At 40.6% G+C, this 11,241-nt stretch overlaps 3 non-coding genes across 3 annotated transcripts; all 3 read left to right on the forward strand.

The window, feature by feature from the left end:
* The first annotated feature begins 4,792 nt into the window (after positions 1-4,792).
* On the forward strand, positions 4,793-4,863 carry trnag-ccc. Its single transcript has one exon. It is a non-coding gene; the product is annotated as a tRNA-Gly (tRNA).
* A 525-nt stretch (positions 4,864-5,388) lies between these two features.
* trnag-ccc lies at positions 5,389-5,459 on the forward strand. Its single transcript has one exon. It is a non-coding gene; the product is annotated as a tRNA-Gly (tRNA).
* Positions 5,460-10,090: 4,631 nt separating this feature from the next.
* trnag-ccc lies at positions 10,091-10,161 on the forward strand. Its single transcript has one exon. It is a non-coding gene; the product is annotated as a tRNA-Gly (tRNA).
* Positions 10,162-11,241: the final 1,080 nt, after the last annotated feature.

An 11,241-nucleotide genomic window follows, 5' to 3' on the forward strand; every position in this document is an offset into this window, starting at 1 on the left:
AAATGTGTGTGTATGTACAGCTCTCAACATGCCCAGACTTGTAGTGATTTTCACCTCTTTTAATACTTTTAATACCACATTACGTCACACGTTTGATGCGCGCCCGTGGTTGAAAATCTCTTTATTTAAAAAATACGGAGATTACGGATCTCGGGGTCTCCCTTTCTCCCTGCGCGCAGATGCGACGCGTCATATGACGTCACATGTTTGGCATGTCTCGATTGAATATGCTTTATTTAAAACAAGGCCAATAAACAAAGCAGTCTTCACAACGGCCGGACAAAATACTTTGAGCCGCCCTATAGCCAAAGCCCGAGACACTGTTTAAAGCATAATAAAGACAATATATAGAGAGCATAATGGAAAATAACGTATCTATGCCACCATTTTACACAACATAACAGACATAATATCGATAGCAGCGTCCCTAGCAACCACCTTGGTAACAATGAAAACGTTGTATTTGCACAATTTCCTGAAGTATTCTTCGTAATAACTAGCAAACTAAAGATCATGTACATCCACTGCACACATAATCTGAAACAACAACTCATATTTCTTGCATCAAATGACATCAAAACGCATTTTAATGGCCAAACTAACCTTAAAATAGGCATTTTCTACCGAGAATAAAACGAAGGTCGGCCATGTTTTTTTATTTTTGCGGAGAGAAAGTTGAAGATCACGTGACATAGACGCCAGCCATTGGAAATGAATGGTGAAAAAAAACGTAGGGATCCTACAATTTCAGAGGCGTTTTTGTAGAAATACTACGTCCCAAGTTGTGGACCAACGTAGTTATTTCACGTTTAGATGTGAGACTGGGTTGGGAATTCAGGACGATTCATAGTTAGATTACATTTAAACAAACAATTTAAACTTTATTTAATGTTTTTTCCAACACACAAGACCTGATCTGCTGGTCAACACTTTAATCTCTGAGATGGCTGCTCAGTTCAGACAGTCACCAGGAGAAGTTCCCTGTGACGTCTGCACTGGAACCAGACTGAAGGCCCTGAAGTCCTGCCTGGTGTGTCTGGCCTCCTACTGTGAGACTCACCTGGAGCCTCATCTGACAATGTCAGGTCTGAAGAAACATCAGCTGATCGACCCTGAGGAGAACCTGGAAAGCAGGATGTGTGTGAAGCACGATAAACTGCTGGAGCTGTTCTGTAAGACCGACCAGGTGTGTGTCTGCATGCTCTGCACTGTTTCAGACCACAAGACGCATGATGTTGTTGCTCTGAAAGAAGGATATGAAGGAAAGAAGGCTGAGCTGGGGAAGACAGAGGCTGAAATTCAGCAGATGATCCAGAAGAGACGACTGAAGATTCAGGAGATGAATCGCTCAGTGGAGCTCAGTAAGGAAGGAGCAGACAGAGAGATAGCAGATGGTGTTCAGGTCTTCACCGCTCTGAAGGAGTCTGTTGAGAGAAGCCAGGCCGAGCTCATCGACACGATCAAAGAGAAGCAGAGAGAGACAGAGGAACAGGCTGAAGGCTTCATCAAAGAGCTGGAACAGGAAATCTCTGAGCTGAAGAAGAGAAGCTCTGAGGTGGAGCAGCTGTCACGCTCTGAAGACCAGCTCCACCTCCTCCAAAGCTTCCCGTCCCTGAACGCTGCTCCACCCACCAAGAACTGGACAGAAGTCAGGGTCCGTCCACCTTCATATGAGGGGACTGTGAGGAGAGCTGTGGCTCAGCTGGAGGAGACGCTCAGTAAACAGATGAAGAAGCTGCTTGAGGTGGAGCTGAAGAGGGTCCAGCAGTATGAGGTGGAGGTGACTCTCGATCCTGATACAGCACAACCCTATCTCATCCTGTCTGATGATGGAAAACATGTGAAAGACAGTGATGTGATGAAAAATCTCCCAGACAATCCAGAGAGATTTGATATTTGTGTCAATGTCTTAGCAAAGCAGAGTTTCTCTTCAGGAAGATTTTATTACGAGGTTCAGGTTAAAGGGAAGACTGACTGGACTCTAGGAGTGGTCAGAGAGTCGATCAACAGGAAGGGAAAGATCATACTGTCTCCTGAGGATGGTTACTGGATGATATGGTTGAGGAATGAAAATGAGTACTCAGCATGTGCTAGTCCTCCAGTCTGTCTCTCTCTGAAGTCTCAGCCTGAGAAGGTGGGGGTGTTTGTGGATTATGAGGAGGGCGTGGTCTCCTTTTATGATGTTGATGGTGCAGTTCTGATCTACTCCTTCACTGGCTGCTGCTTCACTGAGAAACTCTACCCATACTTGTGTCCCTATCTTAATGATGGTGGTAAAAACTCTGCCCCTCTGATCATCTCTCCTGTCAATCACACTGAGTAGAACAACCATTTGATTTTCTAAAGAAAGATTCACTATCACCAAATGTAATATACTGCATGTATATGATTGGGGAAGTGCATTGTATATATTGTTGATGTTTTAGCTTCTGATAAAATTATTATTTTTAAACAATGTTCTTTTGAATAAGAAGAATTAACTTAGTCCTTGAATGTATGGGTGTTAATCTCCAAACTTTGTATTAGCACCTAATCATAAATAGGAAGTGATTCAGAATGGCACAATTTACTGGGAAAACACATGTGCCCTTTCTTCATTAAAAACGGCAAGAATAGTTTTTTTTTAAAGGATTATTAGTTTTAAATATTGTAATTTAGGGGAACCTTTAAGAGATTGTTATCTGGTCTATTTCATGGCAAATGTAAGAGTTTTTTTTCTTGATTTATATTGGTACCCTTTTTTTGGAACAATCTGATTGTATAAAATTCAGCTGCAGTGGTTATATGGTCTCAATCTGTTATGTTATTTTCATTTCATATTGTCCAACTCTCTACAGACTATTTGCATAGTTTAAACATATCCTCAATTAAATAAAAAGCTAAATAAATTCTGTCTTCCTTGTTTTGTTTCGCTCAAGTAATTTACAAATACCTCAAATGAATCAAGAAAGGTGAAAACGTGAAGAAACTTTACCAAATTTAAAATATGGGTAAAGCTAATGACATTCAAAGCTGGAAAAACTTGTAAAGACGTCTTCAGTACAGCCAGTTTAACCCTTTAATTGCTTTTTTCTAAAGTTTTTAGGTTGAAATGACAAATACATTGCCCATTTATATATTATCAAACCGATATTTAATCTATTTCACCCCCATATAACACTGTTATTACACCATTGTTTCACCCACATTACATACATATAACATCAATATTACACAGCCTGTCAAATGACTGTATCCCACACGATACAGACACCAACCAAGAGGCCTTATTATGCTTTATGAGCTTTTCCCTTTCCTGTAGTGTGCTATATCGTTGTTTGTGCATGTTAATGGTTTGCAAAGTCTTAAATCCCTGTGTTCCCTCCAGAGAGAGTTTCTCTCCCACAAACTCCCCCTCATCTGAAACACCTAATTTGGACTCCTTTGTTTACTTTCAGAACATAGTTACATCACTATGACATCAGGAATGATTCAAATAAAGGTCTTGCCATGATTTATCTCTGAACCCCAGAATTGAAACTGTTGTGCTCGGTCAAAGACCAAAAAAGAGTTGGGGTTTTCTCACCTCTGCCTCGTCCTTCTTCTAGATGAATCACTGGTCCAAACGTTTGATGTCGTATCCATCTTCCTCCGGCCAGTGGATGCTGTGGTCGATCTCTGCTGATAACGCTGAATCACAGAAGGTCTTAATAAGCGCAGGCGGTGATGGAGACAGCTGCTGAGTCTTCTATAGATGAATAAGACGGCAGAGAATGAGGGCTGGACATAGTTAGTTATCTTTAATACAGCATTAACATTCTGTCATTATTACAGATTATGAAAGTTTCTGTGACAAATGAAGGATATCCTGTAACTCCTGAACCACCTCCACAAGCAATCTGTTGTTTGCAGAGGCGGGAAGTTAGGGTTAGGGTTAGGGTTAGTACAATGTTTGAGGTTCCTGTAGTTTACTTCAGATAATACAAAATGTCCTCAACAAATAGTTTGTCATGTATTATTTTAGGTTAAGAAAATATTTTATTGATATTTTTTTGAAATTCACAAGATACATGGTGGTATATTTAACAAAAAAATCTACCATTGGGCTGCTGTTGGTAAGAGCTGCCAGGGAAGAGGGTTTGAATCCAGAGCACAATAAACATCCCCTCTTTCTCCTCTTGTCACTCTCTGGCCCAAAACATATCTTTAAAAATAAATAAATAAATCAGCACTAACTTTACCTGCTGTCATTTTTAAGTAATAACAAAAACGAATCAATAATTATAATCCAATACAATGACATTATTTTGAAATGGGCCATTGTGCAGAAAGAGTACTTTTACTTTAAATTAAAAAGTAGAAAGACATGAAATGGACATTTGAAATCTCTTCCTGGTGGTGGAGTTGAGAGAGCCAGAGTTATTTGTAACCACTGCAACATTGAATTTTCATATCACTGGACTCTAAGGGTAACTTGTTCTTCTATAACTAACTAGATGAAAAAAAGCTAATGCCCTAGCAGTGGCAAATAGCTTTGGTTTCATTTTTGATTTAATTACATTAATTAATGTCTAAGTTGAAATTTATAAGAAATATCTTAACTGCTACTGTGTAAAGGGAATACTTCTGTTAAAAATCACCCTATTTGTTTATGCAATTTTGTTCATATAGCAGTACCTTTAAAATAAAAGTGCACAATACACTACTTTTGAATTCATTTTTGAATGTTGCGCATAACAATGCAGTTAACCCAGAACATTTAAAATGTTAATCGTTGCCCAGCAGTGATAATCTATAAGCAAACAGAGTACAAGCGCCGCTAGTGTAGTGGTATCATACAAGATTCCCATTCTTGTGACCCGGGTTCGATTCCCGGGCGGTGCATGTGTTAATCCAATTTCAAACAAATAGGTATTTATTTGGTGTAGGTTTATGATTCTCACTTAGGTTGCGAGAGGTCCGGGGTTCAAATCCTGGACGAGCCCAATTTGATCTGGATGGAAGATATTAGTGATTGGAAAACAATTTGACCAATGCTATGCCTTGCCAGGTACAATGTGTTCAGTTCTGGAAAAAAAAGATCAATGGGCAAGTTCTTAGCAGAAAAACCCTGCATTTCTATCCAAGCAGTTCCAACATGCCAAATAATAAAAAGTGTATGGCTTTCCACATCAGTGCCATGGTTCTCGAAGCATATGCTGGGAAACTTGCACTACTGTTCTAGCACTTATTCAATCTTACCAATGGAAGACATTTTCGACATTGTTCCAATTTTGAAGACGATTACTTCAGCTTTGTGATGCCACAATATTAAGGATACACAGGGCACTCCAACATCTAGGAAAACCAAAAACACTGTAATAGTCAATATATTGATAGTTATATTATATATAAACAAGCACAATACAAGTGCCGCTAGTGTAGTGGTATCATACAAGATTCCCATTCTTGTGACCCGGGTTTGATTCCCGGGCGGTGCTTGCAAGACGGTTCAAATATTGTTTGAGTAGTGGACAGAAGAATAGAGAAAGGTACAGAACTCTGAAATGGACATTTGCGAGAGGTCTGCGGAGTTGAGAGAGCCAGAGTTATTTGTAACCTCTGCAACATTGAATTTCCTTATCACTGGACTCTAAGGGTAACTTGTTCTTCTTTAACTGACTAGATAAAAAAAAGCTAATGCCCTAGCAGTGGCAAATAGCTTTGGTTTTATGTTTGATTTAATTACATTAATTAATGTCTAAGTTTAAATATACAAGACATATCTTAACTGCTACTGTGTAAAGGGAATACTTCTGTTAAAAAAAACCTTATTTGTTTATGCAATTTTGTTCATATAGCAGTACCTTTAAAATAAAAGTGCACAATACACTACTTTTGAATTCATTTTTGAATGTTGCGCATAACAATGCAGTTAACCCAGAACATTTAAAATGTTAATCGTTGCCCAGCAGTGATAATCTATAAGCAAACAGAGTTCAAGCGCTGCTAGTGTAGTGGTATCATACAAGATTCCCATTCTCTTGACCTGGGTACAATTCCCGGGCGGTGCATGTGTTAATCCAATTTCAAACAAATAAGTATTTATTTGGTGTAGGTTTATGATTCTCACTTAGGTTGTGAGAGGTCCAGGGTTCAAATCCTGAACGAGCCCAATTTGATCTGGATGGAAGATATTAGTGATTGGAAAACAATTTGACCAATGCTATGCCTTGCCAGGTACAATGTGTTCAGTTCTGGAAAAAAAAGATCAATGGGCAAGTTCTTAGCAGAAAAACTCTGCATTTCTATCCAAGCAGTTCCAACATGCCAAATAATAAAAAGTGTATGGCTTTCCACATCAGTGCCATGGCTCTCGAAGCATATGCTGGGCAAGTTGCACTACTGTTCTAGCACCTATTCAATCTTACCAATGGCAGACATTTTCGACATTGTTCCAATTTTGAAGACGATGACTACAGATTTGTGATGCCACAATATTAAAGGTGGGGTAGGTAATTTTGGAGAAACCAGCTCGAGTGCGCTAGAATTTGAAAATACACAACCGGAAAAAATCTGCCACTTCCTTACAGAGCCCCTCCTCCAACACACACGAACGCACACATGACCAATGAGGGCACGAGATAAGTTTGTGCACAGATGGAAGGCTGACAGGCAGGTAGGCCATCCAGTTATTTTAGCCGGGCCGGCTAAAATGATTGGTCGTGCTTTTTACAGTACTACGGCTTCCACAGATGAAATGTTTTTATTGATTTTTTGTCAAAGCACTTAAGATATTCATTGCTATCGGGATGTTAAAGGGCCCATGTCATGGCCAGTTCCACTGATCATAATTACATTGTTGAGGTATACTAAAATAGATTTATACTGTGCAATTTTCCAAACTCACATTGGTTTCGCATACAGCATCTCTGTCAAGTATGTGTATTCAGCAGTATTCACTCTCTCCACTAAACGACTCGTTGGAGCTCTTGCCCCCCCCTCCCTGTGAGCCTAGTGTGCTCCGATTGGTCAGCTCGGCCACTCTGTTCTGATTAGTCAACCACCAGAGAGGCTCCGCCCATGTCTAACAGTGCTTTTTCCGGCTGCTCTCAGCGGAACATCAGTCTTATAATGGCGTCGGTACAGCCGTATATTTTATACGCAAACTAACCGAACTGTACCTACAACTGTTGTTATAGAAGAGTTTGACGGCCCCAGGGCCTTTGTCTTACGATGGGGTGGAGCTGAAGAGGCTAATCAGCGCGATCACGGACACCTGGCCGGAGCCGAGGTGCTAGCCAGCTGCCCGGAGTCAAACTGCAGCCCCTCTCTCTCTCCAAAGCGGCTCAGCGATCCTCTCCCCTCGACCACCTATCTCTGCATTTACCACAATAAATGTGCCGTGGTTTTGTAAACTCGTGTATGTCTCCTTGTCTTTCCGTTGTGGCCTACGAGCCGGTCATAACAAAGAGTAAGTTATTTTTACCTGTTATAAACTACTACTGTTTGATGAGAAATCAAATCATGGTTTGCTCTATATGAATGATATGTTATAGGAGCAAATCATTCAGGGAAGAAAGGATAGGCCTACTAAGTATTTCCATTAAACTTTATTTTTAGAAATGTACAAAATGAACGTAAATATACATATATACACGGTATATCGTCAATTACTCCCCGTTGTCGGCATCTTGCCTATAGCAGCCGGGGCTTTTTAGGACGATGCATCAGTGTGGTAGTCTCGTCATGTATTGTCCGGCAGGATCTGGCTGGACGAAATCAAATGCAAATCACAAAATATTAGAGAAACTTAGTTGTTTTAGATTAGTTAGTAGTAGTTGTGGTAGGAGTGTGGATCTATCTAATCAATCTAATGAACAGCTTGCCAGCTAATATGCTAACCTAGCTTTGTTTACCTTGGTAGCGAACACGATATGAACGTTAGCTCGGAGGAACGGCAACTATAATGTAGAGTAATAAAACTACTATGAACAAAAGCTAGTGGTTCATATTAGGCTAGCAATAACGTGTTTATAATTGCAATCTTATACGGATAGTCTGCTACGTTCGGTCATACATTGTAACGGTCATGAATACATTGTTTTTGCGCTAGCATGTATAGCTAGCCTCGTTAGCTATACATGCAGTATACATGTACTGTCACAATGTACGGCAAATCACCCGGAGTATACTGTATGAGCTGGGCTTGTTTAGTGTAATAAAACCACTATGAACAAAAGCTAGTGATTCATATTAGGCTAGCAAGAACGTGTTTTCCCGAGCAAACCCATGTCTAGCTCCGTTGGTTAGCTCGGTAGCATACACGCTACGCCAGCTATAATGTAATTACGTTTCGCGACTGACCGTACGGCAAATCACCCGGAGTATACTGTCTATGAGTATTTCGTGTGTGAATGCAGACATCTCCTGCTATGAGATACATGTACTGTATGCAAGGCCATCTGCTGATATTAGAGTTGATATATGGAAACGCTAGCAACTTAGTTAGCACAGTTAGCACTGTGTCAATGGCTTAGCAGTCTGACACAGTTTATACATTTAAACAGTCTTGTTTGATAAATACACAAATAACAATGCAAACTTACAGGTTGTGTACCCAAATCTTCCCCTGCTCCAAACGGTCCAAACAAACTAGGAATAGCATCGTCCTTCAGTTTCAAATGCTGTGCATATCCGGCCTCAAACTGGGCAATGTTTTGGAAGCTTTCGTCTGTGAAATGCCGGTTCTTCGAATCTCTGAAGGAACAGTGTTAAAAAGAAATTTCAACCACTGACTTCGTCGTGGTTCTTCCGTCGGTAGGACAAACAGCTCAGATTTCTCCTCACATTTCAGGAAACTGGTCCTTGGCAGTGGCATGACTGGATCGATTGTGAACTGAACCAGAGCTTCCAACAGTAAATGTTAGGCTGGCAGAGGGTGCGGCCAGCGCCGCTGGGTGTGGCCATAGCTCTTCGGGATTGGTCCATTTCGTTCCGGGTACCGCATGACATCATGCGGTACCCGGAAGAATCAAATGGGCAGTGACGTATCTCCAACGAGGCGCTTTGGGGAGGTATTTTCTGTGTTACCCCTAGATTCCACCGGGTCCGTCTGCGGCGCGTTACGGGCGCGTTACGGGCGCGTTACGGGCGCGTTACGGGCGCGTTACGGGCGCGTTACGGGCGCGTTACGGGCGCGTTACGGGCGCGTTACGGGCGCGTTACGGGCGCGTTACGGCTGCCCCGCGGTGCTCACGGCGATCGCGGCCACTCTAGTCAATGGGTGCTATTCCACCACACGCGGCGCGTTACGGCTCAGAAGCGTCCCAGAAGCGGCTCGGCGCAGGGCTCCTCTAAAATTAGGATCGAATCCTATTTTTGTGGCGGCGCAGCCATAACGTAAGGTCGGGCAAGCAGGAAGTGGAACGTTCAGAGCTATATATACACACACACAAACTAATTTTGCAGACCCTATCCCTCCGTAGTCTTTCAAGTAGGAGGAGAAATGCCAGCGTTCTCCTCCGGTTTACAGGCACTGTGTAAATTATATATATAGAATAATTATGATGATGAATGCATTTTTTTACCACTAAAATACAGCAACACATCTTTGATTCATGTCGTTTATAACTGGAATATTACAGTTATTATTAACTTTGTCTGTACAAAGTAGCCTGTCCAGGAAATATGCCCAAATCAACAAAAACTGCGAGCCGGCAGGCAAGACGCTCCGCTTCTGAAATGCTTCTGAAACGCGCCTGGTAGGGTATGACGCTGGAGGAGGCCGGACCAAAACCGCAACGCGGCGCAGACGGACCCGGTGGAATCTAGGGGTTAGAGTTTTACTCGCTACAGGGTGTACTTTGAGGGTTTTGACTCTGCACACCGTTTACATGCATAAAAACCTTCATAACACACAAGGGGACGGGTAATAACCGGAAAAGCATGACATGGGAGCTTTAAGAGCATTCCATGGAATATAACAAAAAGTGTATCTCAAGCCGGTTTCTCAAACTTACCTACCCCACCTTTAAGGATACACAGGGCACTCCAACATCTAGGAAAACCAAAAACACTGTAATAGTCAATATATTGATAGTTATATTATATATAAAAAAGCATAATGCAAGCGCTGCTAGTTTAGTGGTATCATACAAGATTCCCATTCTTGTGACCCGGGTTCGATTCCCGGGCGGTGCATGCAATGCTTCTAAATTTTGAGATCTGAGTAGCAGCAAAACTGAGGGCTGATTCTAGGCAGCCCTAACTTTGAGCTTTATCAAAAAGCTGAGTCTTAATCCTAGTCTTAAAAATGGATAAGGTGTCTTTAGCCCGAGCACACACTGAGAACACAGATGAGAATAAACCCAAGTCCAACATGCCTTCTCTGTATCTAAAAAACAATTGTTTTTTATGCAAACATCATTTACGAGAAAGAAAAGGATATCTTCCCTTTATAAAGTATGAGTCAACTGTTAAGTGCATCTGTAAATAACACTAATGTAGAAACATCAAACCTGGTGATCTGGTGATATCCTTTATGTAATATATTAATGTCGATATATAAAAACCTTGATATGTGGAAGGACGAGTAGGAGGGATTTATTGCCAAATTAGTGCAAAATTATAAAATGTTATGATTAAATGTCTGTGAACACATGAACATATGATGTAAAACAAACCCTGTAATCATTTTGAAACTGCAAGACGGTGTTGGGTGGGGGGTTTCTGGATTGGGCAAAGGCTCTTTTGTCCTTATAGATTTTTCTGTAGTTACATTTTTATTATTTGCCTTTGAAGATGAAAAAAAAAAGAATTATTATTGTTACATGTTTTCAGTTTTCTGGGGTAAAAAAGCATGTTGTTGTTTTTATGTATGTCACTAATGTATGACCTAAACTGCATTGTTAATTATGATTTGAGGGAAACATATTGTTTGTTTTTGACATCACAAATGTTTATAATCAGTCCATGGAAACCAAAAGCTGTGTTGTCTTTTCCATACAGCCATAACTTATTATATAATGTGATTATTAAAAGCCAAACCAGATTTTTCTAAACAATTAGAAAAGATAAGATACTAGAGGTACTTTATTGATCCCAATTTGGGAAATGTTTGCATTGCAGAAGCATAAAACAAAACAAGGCATTGCACATAAGTAGAAATTAAAGAGCAGAAATAAACAATTTAAACATCTAAACATTTAATTAAAACAGCATTTAGACGTAGAAAACATACTATCTATAAACTCTGACAATAAAACACTATTGAAGGGCTTT

This window comes from Trematomus bernacchii, unplaced genomic scaffold (genome assembly GCF_902827165.1).
Source record: "Trematomus bernacchii unplaced genomic scaffold, fTreBer1.1, whole genome shotgun sequence".
Taxonomy (NCBI): Eukaryota; Metazoa; Chordata; class Actinopteri; order Perciformes; family Nototheniidae; genus Trematomus; species Trematomus bernacchii.